General features: G+C 39.0%; 1 protein-coding gene and 1 pseudogene across 1 annotated transcript in view; one reads left to right on the top strand and one right to left on the bottom strand.

The window, feature by feature from the left end:
* ALG14 (ALG14 UDP-N-acetylglucosaminyltransferase subunit) overlaps positions 1 to 15,939 on the bottom strand; it is a 93,741-nt gene that overhangs the window by 25,464 nt on the left and 52,338 nt on the right. The window lies entirely within an intron of this gene.
* Positions 6,457 to 6,573, top strand: LOC114208135 (U6 spliceosomal RNA; annotated as a pseudogene).

Below are 15,939 nucleotides of genomic sequence, written 5' to 3'. Positions count from 1 at the left end.
GTTAAAATGGTCAATTATATATATATATGTATATATATATACACACACACATATGTATATATGTTATATATATATATATACACAATATATGTATTTAAAGATTTTAGAGAGAGAGAGAGAGCACACAAGCAGGGGGAGGGGCAGAGGGAGAGGGAGAAGCGGACTCCCCACTGAGTGGGGAGCCTGACGTGGGGCTCAATCCCAGGACCCTGAGATCATGACCTGAGCTTAAGTCAGACACTTAAATGACTGAGCCACCCAGGTGCTCCTGTTATATATATTTTAAAATAAAAAAGGTATGAATTAAAAAAAAAAACAAGAATAAAGATAATTACATGACAGGCAGCAAAGCCACTCACAGTTTTTGAGTTATCAGTACAATGCATCTGCATCAGTCTGCACTGTGGCTGTCCTAATCATGGTGACTCCACATTCTAATCTATCTACCTGATTGTGTCTCCTCGTGTGGTCATGCCTGGAGATACTGTAAAATATGTAATGTGATTATTAATTACTTTCTTTTTATTTCTCCTTTGTATTACAACTAGGGCATTATATTGCATTTTTGGAATTCTGTGATGCAGAGGAGGGTTATATTAACTCTGAGTTTCAGTTCAGGATAGGAAAGGGCATGTTATAAAGTATTTGTTATATAAAGGATACATTATGTTGAAAGGGTTGAGAATCACTAGTGAGAGACATATATAAATGGAACTAAAATATAATGCAAATCATGGAAGCACCTTAGAGAGGTAAAAGTACAAAGGGAGAACAAGGGAAAGAGATATTATTAGCCGTGGGGGAATCTGAAAAGACCCATGGAGGAAGTATAATGTGAGCAGGCACTGACTGACATCCTCTGTTAGAATAACTCCAGAGATGTGGGCCTTGGGATACGCCTCCAATGAGGTCCATTTCTTTTGGCATGGCCCTTGATTTTTATCAAGTTCTTTTTGATGTTCTTCCTTTATCTTCTCCACAGTGGCCCTTGTTCTGGGAGGCTCCAGTAGGTAAAGAGTGATAAATCCCTAGCCTGTGTAGTATCTTTTCCAGAATCTAAAAACTGTGGTCTCTGTAATACTCTCTGGTTAATCTTCTCTTCTTCAAGCTAAAATCTCCCTACTTCCTCCAACTGTTTCTCATATAACTTGGTTTCATATTCCCTCACCATCTGGGTCATTTTCCTCTGAACATGTTCCAATTTGTCAGTGGCCTTTTAAAAGTGTGGTGCCTAGAACTAAATGTGATTTCCAGAACTGAAACAATCTCCTAACATCCCCAAAAGGGGGAAAGCGTTATCACTCCACACAGTGAGATTAGGATGGAGAAGGGAGCAGGGGAGGATCTGTCTTAATCAACACTGTATTGCCAATATTGAAATTTTCTGTTTGTTTAAGCAAGGCAAATCTGAATTTTTAATACTTGCAACTACAATTCTGATCTCAGTGCCTTTTTTTCCTTTGTTTTTGTTTTGAGGATTAAATGAAAATGTGGGTGTGGTTAATAGACCCTAACAATTATTTTTGTTTGCTGACAGTGTGTGCTTACTGCCATTCTACAGTCATTTCTTGTCTGAAGACATTTTTCTCTTAACAGACTGGGCCCTGCTCATGTCCCAAGTCAATCTAACCAAGACTGGCAGGTATGCCACCCTTTCCAGGGGCTTGGCCCATAAACTGGAGTTAGTATTTCTCCCTTAAGGATGGATCTGATGTGTGTGTGGAAAGTTCCTGCATTCTTGTGTATCCAATGAACCTCTGCTTGAGTCCCACTGTATGGATAATTCCATCCAGGCTCCAGATTTTTCATCCCATTTTGGTCCAAGACTGAAACCCTGAAAAAACTTGACTGGCTCTTGCCAACATGCTGTGTCCTGGGGCTGAAACAGTGCCAGTTCATCTCTCCATTCTATATGTTAGAGACTCTTGAACCACAGTGACATCATCCACTGGTCTGAAACTTTGGAAGCCACAGCAGAACTCTACAAAGACATCACTAGGGCACAAACACTAGCTTGCTATCCACCGTGAATGCAATAGCCTCACGTGACTGACCAAGAAATAAGGGACAGATTAACTTCAGACATCTAAACACTTTATGACACTTCTACTGGCTGCTCAAGTTCCAACAAGCTTTTGCAGCTGGCCAGACCAGCTTGAAGATAAACTACGAGAGCAGGGACATCTCTCTGTTACCTGATGTATCCCAAGCCCTTAGAACAGTGCTTAGCACAAAACAGATGCTCAATAAATATTCATTTAATAAACTAATGAACTGACTTGATATGGCAGACATCTTTGTTTTACCCAGCATTCCCTTTTGAGAATTACTTCTTCCCTCTCCCATGTTATTCTGATGGAATTCATGACACTAAACAAGCTAGCAAACTGTGTGACAAATCTGAAGCTCATTAATCTGCATGTCCCTAGTCCCTGCAGTTAAGCATGTATCTCACTCTTTACTTCTGGAGAATCTGAGGCATACTGTCATGAGGTTGATGAACAGAGGTGGTATATTCTGCAGGTAGATCATTCAGAAGCTAAACTTTTTAAGAATGGTCGTCACGAAACCCAAGCCAACAAGTAAAGTGAACTTCTAGTCAGAATAAGCTTATGTTTCTTATATTATTGATCTTCATCTAATTAATCACCAGTACCAGAATTTATCTTACTCACATTCAAATAAATTGGAGATAACATTTTTTCAAATTTCTAATGATAGATGAAATACAATTTTTATAATGTCAGCTTTACTATAATAATGCTATTTAAGGTTTCTCAGGAAAAATCTAATCTGTGAAATATGAAAAAAACATATACTGGATTAAAATAATCCAACAAATGGGCGGGGCAGGAAAGTTACAGTTATTTAAGGCTTTTTAAAAATTGTGGTAAAATATATATAACATAAAATTTACCCTTTTAACCATTTTTAAGTGTACAATTCAGTGGCATTAAGTACATTTACAATGTTGTGCAATCATCACTATTTACCATTTCCAGAATTTTTTTATCATACCAAAAAACAAAAAAAACCCCTCTGTAGTCATTAAACACTAACTCCCCTTTTCCCCTCCTCCCAGCCCCAGGTAAGTGCTATTCTACTTTCTGTCTCTATGAATTTGCCTATTAGAATTACATAACTGAATTATATTGGAAATATAACGGTAATTATACAATATTTTCCCTTTTTGTCTGGCTTATGTCATTTAGCACAACGTTTTCAAGGTTTATAGATATTGTAGCATATATTAGAATTTCATTCCCCTTTATGGCTGAATAATAGTCTATTATATGTATCTACCACATTTTGTTATCCATTTATTTGTTGACAGACACGTGGGTTGTTTTCACCTTTTGGCTACTGTGCTATGAACACTGGTGTACAAATACCTGGTTAAGTCCCTGCTATCAATTATTTTGGGTATACCCAGGCATGAAATTGGGTGGATCATATAGTAATTCTATGTTTAAGATTTTGAGGAACCTGTATAAGGCTTTCAAAATGACTTATAAAATAAAAATGTATTAACTTAGGAACTGTATAGGCAGTAAGTTATTCCTCACCTGATCCTTCACATATCATTACTGGACACAGAGAGACTGCTGTACTAAATAGGACAGAAGATACATCATTTCCTTGCAGTAAAGGAGGGAACAGAAATTTGCAAATAACTACAGATCCCCACGGAAGTAAGACAACACAATAATTGCAGCTGTATGTAAACATCAGGATCTTCATAAACATGAAACAGTCTTTATAAAACCTAAAACTTTCATTCCTAAATAGTGTAAGAATGAATCCCAGGATACATACTACGGTAGCCTCTGTTGTGTGCAAAATAATTGATTAGTACCTTTCTAAAGTGTAAAGGTTATGAAAGACAAGGAAAAAATGAAGAAATGTCACAAAGTAGAGGACGAAGGAGCTCTGATAACTAACTGCAGTGTAGGATCCTGGGTTGGATCTGGAACAGAAAAAGGACAATGGTGAAAAAACTGGTAAAATCCAAATAAAGACTGTAATTTAGTTAATAGTACTGTACCACTGTTAATATCCTGGTTGTGATAACTGTACTATGGTTACAAAAGCTGCTAACACTAGTGAAAGCTGGATGAAATGATATATAGGAATTCTCTACTATTTTTGCAACTTTTGTGTAAATTTTAAATGATTCCAAAATAAAAAGCTATAAACTATAGTCTCTGGACTTTAATGGGCATCTGAAATTATTAAGCCAGATAATCATAAATAGTAATAATAAACTTGAAGTTATAAGTCTTAACTTTGAATGAGCCTTCAACATTCACAAAGAGGAAAAAAGACAGTAATTTTGTAGTTAGTGCCTCTAATAACCAATTCTCTCTTGTACCCTCACTGCCATCCTGGCCTTACATTTCCTCCTCCTAGATCCATCCTCCCAATGCTTTTAACTCTACCTTCTTGAATGGACTTTACATAGGAAAGCTTTCCTAAATATCTTCTTAGATAACCATCCCCTTGACCTGTTGCCAAATCAGTGTTTTAATCCAGATTGTTCTCTGTGCTTTGACAGTAGAGCCACTGGCCTGCTGGATATCCCCACTTCCAAAGGCAGCTGAAATTCAGCATGTATCTAAAGCTAAACCTTCATTTCACTCGTTTTTAAAAAAAATTTTATTTTATTATGTTATGTTAATCACCATACATTACATCATTAGTTTTTGATGTGGTGATCCACGATCCATTGTTTCCGTATAACACCCAGTGCTCCATGCAGTACGTGCCCTCCTTAATACCCATCACCAGGCTAACCCATCCCCCCTCCCCCCTCCCCTCTAGAACCCTCAGTTTGTATCTCGGAGTCCGTAGTCTCTCATGGTTCATCTCTCCCTCCGATTTCCCCCCCCCTTCATTTTTCCCTTCCTTCTCCTAATGTCCTACATGCTATTCCGTATGTTCCACAAATAAGTGAAACCATATGATAATTGACTTTCTCTGCTTGACTTATTTCACTTAGCATAATCTCCTCCAGTCCCATCCATGTTGATGTAAAAGTTGGGTATTCATCCTTTCTGATGGCTGAGTAATAGTCCATTGTATATATGGACCACATCTTCTTTATCCATTTATCTGTTGAAGGGCATCTCGGCTCTTTCCACAGTTTGGCTATTGCAGACATTGCTGCCATGAACATTGGGGTGCATATGGCCCTTCTTCTCACTACATCTGTGTCTTTGGGGTAAATACCCAGTAGTGCAATTGCTGGGTCATAGGGTAGCTCTATTTTTAATTTTTTGAGGCACCTCCACACTTTTCCAAAGTGGCTGTACCAACTTGCATTCCCACCAACAATGTAAGAGGGTTCCCCTTTCCCCACAACCTCTCCAAGATTTGTTGTTTCTTGCCTTGTCAATTTTTGCCATTCTGACTGGTGTAAGATGGTATCTCAATGTGGTTTTGATTTGAATTTCCCTGATGGCTACTGATGATGAACATTTTTTCATGTGTCTGTTAGCCATTTCTTTTTTTTTTTTAAAGATTTTATTTATTTATTTGGCAGAGAGATATACAGAGAGAACAAGTAGGCAGAGAGGCAGGCAGAGGGAGAGGGAGGCGGGGCTCAATCCCAGGACCCTGGGATTATGACCTGAGCCGAAGGCAGCCGCTTAACCGACTGAGCCACCTAGGCGCCCCGTCTGTTAGCCATTTCTATGTCTTCTTTGGAGAAGTGTCTGTTCATGTCTTCTGCCCATTTTTTGACTTATTTGTTTTTTAGGTGTTGAATTTGAGAACTTCTTTATAGATCTTGGATACCAGCCCTTTATCTGTAGTGTCATTTGCAAATATCTTCTCCCATTCTGTGGGTTGCCTCTTTGTTTTACTGACTGTTTCCTTTATGGATTCCAAAATTCTCAACAAAATCCTAGCTAATAGGATCGAACAATACATTAAAAGGATCATCCACCACAACCAAGTGGGATTTATCCCCGGGATGCAAGTGTGGTTCAACATTCGCAAATCAATCAATGTGACAGAACACATTAGAAGGGAAGAGAGAAGAACCATATGGTCCTCTCAATTGATGCAGTTTCCTGATTAAAACTCTTCAGAGTATAGGGATAGAGGGAATATTCCTCAAGTTCATAAAATCCATCTATGAAAAACCCACAGTGAATATCATCCTCAATGGGGAAAAGCTGAGAGCCTTTCCCTTAAGATCATTTCACTCATTTACCCAAATCAGAAACATAGGACTCAGCCTAGACTTGTCCTCAATCATCCCCATCCCCGCTCCTAAGTGATATCTTGGTTGTAGTACATTTATCTTCCATTCACTAAAGTATAAAGTTGAAATCCAGCCATCTTTATCATTGATACACACAGTGAAGTTGTACCCCAAAAAGTGGAAAGTAGTACTTGGAAATTCAGAGCATTTTCATTGTTGAAAATGCATTTTTTTCCTTAAAAGAGAAACTGCTCGCTTTGACAGCACATATGCCAGAACTGGAACGATACAGAGAAGATTAGTATGGCCCCTCTGCAAGGATGACATGGAAATTCATGAATTTCTTAAAAAAATACCATATTTTTAAGAAATTATATCAATTCTCTGCAATCTCTTTCAGAGGACAGAAGTAGAAGGAATACTTCCTACCTCATTCTATGCTACCAGAATTACCCAAATACTAAAACCAAAGACATTACAAGAAAACTACAGACCAATATCTCTCATGAAGACAGATGCAAAAGTCCTCAATAAAATATTAGCAAATCAAATCTAACAATGTTTAAAAATGACAATACACCATAATCGAGTGGGATTTATCCTATGCATGCAAGGCTCTCTAACATTTGAAAACCTAATGATGTAATGTATCATATTAACAGGCTAAAGAAGAAATATCACATGATCATGTGGATAGATGGAGAAAAAACATTTGACAAAATCCAACACCCATTCGTGATAAAAGCTCTTGGTAAAGTAGGGATAAGAACTTCCTCAATTTGATAAAAATATCCACAGAAAACCTACAGCTAGCACACTTAATGGTGAGAAACTAGAAGTCTTCCCACTAAGATCAGGAACAAGGCAGGGATGTCCCCTTTCATTACTCCATTTCAACACTGTACTAGAAGTCCTAGCCAATGTAATAAAATAAGGAAATAAAAGGTGTACTGATTAAGAGGGAAGAAATAAAAAACTGTCTTTGCAGATGGCATGATCATCTAGGTAGAATATCTGAAAGAACTGACCAAAAAATTCCTAGAATAAGTGATCATAGCAAGGTTACAGAATATAAGGTTAATACACAAAGGTCAATCACTTTCCTACTGAACAACTGACATTTGAAATTAAAAACACATTACCACTTATATCAGCACCCTAAACAATGAAATACTTAGGTATAAATCTTAACAAAATATGTACAGACATTGTCTATGTGAAGAAAACCATAAAACTCTAATGAACAAAATCAAAGGTGAATAAAATAAATGGAGAGATATTCCATCTTCATGGACAGGAAAACGATATTGTCAAGATGTCAGTTCTTCCCAATTTGGTCTACAGATTCAAGGAAATCCCAGTCAAAATTCCAGCAAATAATTTTATGGATATCAACAAATCGATTTTAAAGTTTAAATAGAGAGGTAAAAGATACAGAATAGCCATCACAATCTTGAAGAAGAACAAAGCTGGAGGACTAACACTACCCAACTTCAAGAGTTACTCTAAAACTATAGTAATCAAGACAGTGTGATATTGGTGAAAGAATAGACACATAGATTAAAACAACAGACAGCCAGAAGTATAACCACATAAATAGGGTCAATTGATATCTAACAAAAGAGCAAAAGCAACACAATGGAGCAAAGATGGTTTTTTCAACAACTGGATATCCACATGCAAAAAAATGAATCTTGATACAGATCTTACACTCTTCATAAAAACTAACTCAAAATGTATTGTAGACCTAAATGTAAAATGCAAAACCATGAAATTCCTAGACGATAACATAGGAGAAAATCCAGGTGACCTTGGGTTTGTTGGTGACTTTTTAGAGATGACAACAGAGGTATGATCCATGAAAGAAATAACTGATAAGCTGGACTTCAAAAAATAAAAAATTTCTGTTCTTCAAAAGACATTGTCAAGAGAATGAAAAGAGGAGCCAGAGACTGGGAAAAAATATTTACAAAAAACATATCTGGTAAAGGACTGGTATCCAAAATATACAAAAAAACTGGTATCCAAAATATACCAAAAAACTTTTAAAACTCAACAATAAGAAAATGAACAAACCAATTAAGAAATGGACCAGGGGTGCCTGTGTGGTGCAGTCGGTTAAGCATCCGACTCTTGGTTTCAGCTCACGTTGTGATCTCAGGGTCCTGGGATCCAGCCCTGCATTAGGCTCCACGCTCAGTGGAGTCTGTTTGAGATTCTTTCTCCCTCTTCCTCTGCCCCTCCTGATAGTGCTGTCCCCCCACCAAATAAATAAATAAATCTTTTTTTTAAAGAAGAAATGGACCAAAGATCTTAACAGACACTTCATCAAAGAAGACAGATAGATAGCAAATAAGGATATGAAAAGATGTTCCACATCATATGTCATTAGGGAAATGCAAATAAAACAACCCATAAGAATGGGTACATACTGATTAAGTATAAATACACAGAGCACAGATGTTTAAGGCAGTGAAACCATCCTACATGACATTAAAATGCTAGATATGTGTCATTATACATTTGTCAAAACCTACAGAATGTACACCAAGAGTGAAAGATAATGTAAACTATGGACTGTGGGTGATAATGATTTATCAGTGTAGGTTCATCAGTTGTAACAAATGTACCATTCTGGTGGGGGACACTGATAATGAGAGAGGCTATGCTTGTGTGGGGGCAGAGGGTACATGGGAAATTTCTGTGCCTCCTGCTGAATTTTGCTATAAACATGAAACTGCTCTAAAAAATGAAATCTATTTAAAAACATGATAGAAAGAAGCAAGCTAGTATACTGGTATTTCTATTAGCTATCTATTAGCTAAGGTAGCCATTAGCTACTCATTTGTAGATTATGGATTTAGAAATACCACAAGGATGAGTTAGTGCTTTTTTGCTATTCTAAGTTCTACAAAGAAAAGGAAGTTCTTGCTGACTGGAAGGGAAAAAAATATCAGAATATCATTCCATAGTTAGTGAAAAGTTGTACAAATTTGGAAGATAGGATTCAAATTCCAACAGGGCCTAGCAGAAATAAAAACAAGCAAAATTCTTCATTATATAAACAAAGAAATTGAATAAAGTCAGAGGAATTGTTCTGACCATATATTTAGATTACTGTGTGCTGATCTGGCCACACTATGATCAGAAAACCAACTCAGAAAAGAATGAGGGATGGTGCAGGCATCTAAATTAGCCTAGTAACTTACAGATCCCAATTACTTCCATATAAAACAGGATTAAGATTCTCTATCATTCCTTATCATTGAAATTCAAAAACTAAATTTGATTATTGTTTCAGTCTTCATTTTTAATGAATCAAAGTGATAAAAATTAAAAATAATGAAAAAATTTAACCCAACTTAATTTCATTATTGTTTCATCATATGAACTTCCACGTAAATGTGATTTGGATCTTTTGGTGAATGTCATGGTAACCCCAAATCTCTAGTTTAGGGAAATAATACCATCAAACTCAATCAGAAGTGGAGTTGGAACTAAACTTTTATGAACTATTTTATAGTCATTTTCTCCTATTAGAGTAAGCTACCAGGTTATTGTAGGAGAGCTCAGTAAGAATTTGCTGCTCATTAAATAATAATTAGTTCTCCACATCTGTTACTAAGACATTCAAATGCCAGATTTGGTGGTCCCCGAGGGTGTATTAGCAGAGTTAGGGAAAGTTCTGAGGGACCTCTAGTCAGTCAATATTCTCTAAGTTAGTCACATACTATATCATCATATACCGGGTTCCCCTCTTGAGAACATCTATGCTCCAGGGCCAACTGGGCCTGTTCCAAGCAGCCGTTCTTTGGTGGAATTTCCTAGTACATCACTTTAGAATCAAGAACCAGAGACTCTAGGGACCGGGGTGGCTCGGTCGGTTATGTGTCTGCCTTCGCCTCAGGTCATGATCCCAGGGTCCTGCTCAGCGGAGAGCCTGCTTCTCCCTTTCCCGCCCCCCCCTTGCTTGTGTTTGCTTTCTTTCTCTCTCTCCGTCAAATAAATAAATAAAATCTTAAAAAAAAAAAAAGTAATCAAAGACTCTTAAAGCTGGAAGGAAAGTTAAAGATCAAAAATGATATTACAGGAAAAGTATCATCTGGTAAGATATTGTTCAACCCTTTCTTGTGTCTGCACTGTTGATTAAACAACAAACCAAAATTAAGCAAACAATACAGAAGAATCTTTCCTGTTCATTACAAGTATTAGGGTTGCTAAATGTGTAAATATAGAATTGTCTCATTTTTCCAGTGTAGGATAAATAGAGGCCATATTTGAACTTGACCCAAACTCGTTTACTCAGTTTATCCTAACCCTTCATTTCTTCTGATGAAAGTAATTTTCCTGTGCTTTATAATAAAAACACAGCAACCAGAACGTGGATGTTTACAGTGTTTTGCTAACAAATAAGGCAAACAATCCCCCCAAATCTGAACTGGCTATGCTGACAAAAGAAATCAAATAATGACTTCAGAGTTCCAAAACTAATTTATTACTCTAATGAGGGCTAGACTCCAACTTGGATACTTAACTTTTTTCAGGTCCCTAGTGAGATAAATGTTTTACCATATATTTTTAGCTGGGAGTTGTTTTTAATAGCATTGCTTTTAAATAACTTTTCCTTTTAAAAAACAAAAACAAAAACAAAAAACAAAACAAAATTACCCTCCAGCACTTCTAACTTTATAAATCTCTAACTGAATTATGTGATTCGATTAGAAAGCAATGGTTTACTTTACCCAACTTTTATCATTTTGTGTTTAGAATCATTCTCAGAAATCCAAATTAGCTGATTACTGCACAAGTTCTAATTACTCCCCAGAGACTGTGGGAGCCTGGACTTTTTGGTTTGTCCGCTGTTTGGCTGGGAAACAGGCTTTCTCTTGCAGTGCCCGATCTGCTACTGATTTAAAAACTGACCTAAAGGGCTATTTGTTCTGAGTTCTTTGAAGTATATTTGCTACTCCTGCCTTGTGGAATCATTCTGATAGACATCCTGAACCACATGCCATATTCTTTACTATGTAGTCTGTGCAGCTGGGAATCATGGGATAATGGCTCATTAACCTGCTCTCACCTCCAAAAGAGGGCCAAGGATTTAAAATACCTCCAAATAATCACACTGGTGTTTCTGGCTTGAACCTTGAGGCAAGTCAGTTCAGTTCCCAGTCCACATGATCCCTCCTTCCTAGCCTTGTACTTGGGGCCATGCCTGTCTCCTAGATTCTTTTTTTTTTTTTTTTTTAAAGATTTATCTATTTATGGGGCTCCTGGGTGGCTCAGTTGTTAAGCATCTGCCTTTGGCTCAGGTCATGATCCCAGGTCCTGGGATCGAGCCCCGCATCAGGCTCCCCACTCAGCGGGAAGCCTGCTTCTCCCTCTCCCACTCCCCCTGCTTGTGTTCCCTCTCTCGCTGTGTCTCTCTCTGTCAAATAAATAAATAAAATCTTAAAAAAAAAAAAGAAGTGTTTAAAAAAAAAGATTTATTTATTTGAGAGAGACAGAAAACGCCCGTGTGCAGGGGGAGGGGCAGAGGGAGAGGAAGAGGGGGAAGCAGACTCCCCATTGAGTACGGAACCCAAAATGGGGCTCAATCCCACGACCCATGAGATCATGACCTGAGCCAACTCCAAGAGCTGGACGCTTAACCAACTTAGTCACCCAGGTGCCCCATCTCCTAGATTCTATACTCCTCTGAACATAAATGCCGTCCATGCTTCATAGTCATCTCCACCATCCACAGTGCCCAGCTCACAGCAGTTATTCAATGAAACATAGTAACAAATTTGTGAATAATTTAATTACAAATAATTATAACCATTTGTAAACAATAGTAACTTTAAAAAATAGTAACAAATTCAGAAATAAATAACTTCAAAGGATAGGCATTCAGATTATGATCAGTAAAATCCTGCTCTGATATCTAGGTCTTGTGATTTAAGGAAATAGCAAAAGAAAGCAATTTGACATAGATGGTTGCAGATACTCTTAAAAAATAAAAAATGATTCAATGAATCACATTTTCCTTAAGAATCAAGTGGGTGCTTTGGCAGAATGGCAATGAAGGAAGAGGACCTGAGTTCCTAAGGCTTGCTTATGTTTCCTAGTCCTTTTCAATCTGAAGGGAGCTGAGTGGTTTTGAACTTGCCATGGCACTCTTAGAGGAGGGGAGGTCCAAGGTCCCGCGCTCTCTGATAAGGAAGAGGACATGGCATACCTGGATAGGAGGGAGGGAGTCCCAGTGATAAAGATGAGCCAGGAAGCAGTTCAAAGGGCCCCTGGACTCCACTCACCTTCAGTGGGTTCAAGAGGGACAAGAGGGTAGCGGTTAGGGAGGAGATACTTAGCTGACCAAGGAGGAAGGCAGTGCAGTATTCCAGTGGGAGCTGGGATCAGGAGCTGCTAACTTCTGTCATGGTGTGTTCCAGTTCCCTACAAGCCAGTTATGAATCAAAGACCTCGCTAAGCACCTGACACATTGCTAAACTCCGTAGTGGGTCATGATAAAGCCAGAAGACTTAGTTTTTGGACCTGAAAGTGCTCACAATCTAATCTGGGGAAGGAGAAAAGTAATAGAGCTAAGATGACTAGAGAACAATTAAATGCTAACTTAGAAGTTGAAGAGGGGTTCACAGAAGGGAAAGATCTGGATGGAGTGATAGTGCAAAGCAAAGCTCAGAAGAAGCTTCCAGAAAATGAGGAAATGAGTTATGTAACTGAGAATCGGGCCCATGCCGAAGAGCTCCTCCTTGAGAGGGGCAGATTCAGGATGCCCTTGAATGGTGGCCGAGCAGAAGAAAGCTGAGATTCACTGGTAAACCCTGACAGACTGCTTTTGGAAGGGCTGGAGACTGTGATGAAAACACAACAAGAGAGCCAAAAAAGAAAGAACAGAGAAGCAAATAATCCTTGGTTGTTTTCATGCCTGAAGGGGCTCACTGTGGCATGAAAATCAACATGAAAACAGTTAGGCATACCACATCATCCAAGCTGGGCAATGTGCAGACATTCCTTGGCTTAAATTTAAAAATATTAACTCTTTGTTAGCCTCTCAATTTTTGGAAGAGAATATCTAACCTAGTGACAAAGGGGGCGGAGGAAGACCTACGAAACTACCACGGAGGCCGCTTCTGCACATCCTAGTTTTGTTCACACAGACCATGAGGTAGGCATTATGGTCCGTCTTCTACAGATGAAGAAAAGGAAGTTTATGGAGATTAAACAACTTACTTAAGCTTGCCCAAATATCAGAATGGGAGACCTAGATTCTGAACCCCAGTATTTGTGTTGTCCAAGCCCATTTCCTCTGTTCCCTGTGAAGAGTATATACTTGGTTACCCTTAGAGGGGAGAGAAATCTATTTCATATGTAGTGTGGCCTAGAGCTGAGCCCGGAGCTGGGAGTGAGAAGAACCGGTTTTTCTCGTTCATGCTTTGCTATTAATCCCAAGACTCTGGACAAGGCATTCCCCCTATTGACTCTATTATCTAAGCTTTTAAAAGAGAGTGGGGGTGGGGGAGGGGGTGCCGGGGTGGCTCAGCTGGTTGAGCGGCTGACTCTTGATTTTGGCTCAGGTCATGATCTCTGGGCCAGAGGATCAAGCCTGGCATCGGGCTCCATGCTTGAGTGTGGAGCCTTCTCTCTCTCCCTCTTCCTCTGCTCCACCCCACTGCCCCCATTCTTGCTCTCTCTAAAAAAAGTTTAAAAATTAAAAATAAGTAAAGCATGTGAGATTAAATTATTGCTAAGGTATTATCTGTATATGTTTATGGTTCAAAGCATAAAAGTGGATTCTCCACCAGGAGATGACTTACTGTGACTGAGGAAGGGGAATATGAGGATCCACATTGATCTTTGTATCTAGAGATCCACAAAGATAATAAGTCATCTAGTAAGTATTAACTATTCTTCCACATCAGCAGTCGCGGCTCCAGGACTTTGAATAGGAAGGGCTCAGGGACAGCAGGTTTGCCCTGTTACTGTGCACAATAAGCCTACTGTCTTCGCTCACATGGCCTGCATCTAGTCCTCCATGATGTGCATGAGACCGACAAGTTACCCCTTCCCACTGCTACCACCCATAAAGGTCCTCAGGAAAAAGTGTGAAGGCTGGACACAAATGTGGTCCATTGATGGAACCCACCTAAGTGAAACAAGGGTAAGAGACCAGAGAGAGCACGTATCCTGGATGGGAAAGTCACGACTGAGCTCTGGCTAATATCCTCTCCTCCAATATTTCAAAAAGAGCCAGACATATGGGTTTTTTGTGCAATCTGAAATACACTGATTAACTACATGGTCCAGATACTGACCAACTAACTGTATGAATAAGAAAAAACATGTTTGAATCCACATGTGGCCCAAGGAACATCAGTCTGCTTCAGAATTAGCTGATAGAAAAGTCAGGAGGCCTGAGGAGTGCTTGTCTTAGAAATAAAAAAAGGGCTCACTGAAGTAGACAAAGAAAAGGCACTCAGAAAGACCTTATCCAATTCATATTTGAATGAAGTCCATCAGTAATCCATAAACTCTTACACATCTAACTCCCATAATGCTTATAATTAAAAAAAAATTTTTTTTAAGTAACGTATACCTCCAGCATGGGCCTCGAACTCACAACCCTGAGACTGAGAGTCACATGCTCTACTGCCTGAGCCAGCCAGGCGCCCCCCATAATGCTTATATTTTTTGTCAACACCTATCTGCTTCCTATAGCCAACAGCAAGAAAGCCCTTACAACAAAGGTGAGTGTGCCAGGTTCAGGGACAGAAAAAAATGGAGAGAATTGTCAAAAATTAAAACTGAGTTCTATTTCTCAATAGACCCGAGGGAAAAGAATAGTTTCTGCAATAGAAGCTGATCAAGGTAGCTGCCCAAGAGTGGAGGTTAAGAGGCGAAACCCCAGGGTCTTCATAAAGAAAGCAAGGTGGGGGAGGATGTCAAGGGGAAGATGATCCCAATGGGAGGCTGGGGGTGTGAATGAGTGAGAGGAAGAAAGAAAGAATGGTCAAGGTATGAAAAGAGACAGAAGAGAGAAGGCTATTGGGCAGGACAGGATGGGAGGTGCGTAACCGAGCTTTTGGATGCATGTATGTGAGTGATAAGTGTTCCTTAAATAAACCATGAGGAACCCCAGACAGACTCTAAGAGCTAAGTCACCATCCTAATTTTAAGAACATGTTTTGGGCTTCCACTCTATCTATGACCCTATGAGGTGCAGGAGGTGCAAGGAACGTTAAGTCATCCTGGCAGGAGGTGAACAGGAGTTAGTGGTTTTGAATGGTAGGGAAATCACCTTCCTGGCGGAGAGAGTGAACTGTTTAAAAGCAAGTAGACCTGACATCTGTCCTCCCTCTACTGTTCTTCATGTCATTCCCATCTGATAGGAGGAGAAGCTAAGCTCAGAGAGGCTGACTGATTAGCTTCAAGTCACACACCTAATTATTGACAAAGCTGAGAGTAAAACCCAAACCTCCTGATTCCAATATGGCATTTTTTTCTCCCATACCACAACTAAGGTATGACAAATGAATGCAGACCAGAGAAAACAGTAACATGGAAATTTAAAGAAAAAATGTAAAACAAATAGTCAGGGGGAGTTCTTGATGAAACCTATAACAAAAAAATGGAGAACTCTTCTTGTGTGACCTGAAGATTGGCAGTTGGCCACATAGAGGCCCCGTCCAGTTCCCATAGACAGGAGGGAACTCTATACCTCCACTGACTCC

The sequence above is a fragment of the Eumetopias jubatus genome, unplaced genomic scaffold (assembly GCF_037043125.1).
Source record: "Eumetopias jubatus isolate StellerSeaLion01/CBP00866 unplaced genomic scaffold, mEumJub1_p1.0 scaffold_4, whole genome shotgun sequence".
Lineage (NCBI taxonomy): Eukaryota > Metazoa > Chordata > Mammalia > Carnivora > Otariidae > Eumetopias > Eumetopias jubatus.
The sequence above is the reverse complement of the archived record's forward strand: the minus strand, read 5'-3'. Positions and strand labels throughout refer to the sequence as shown.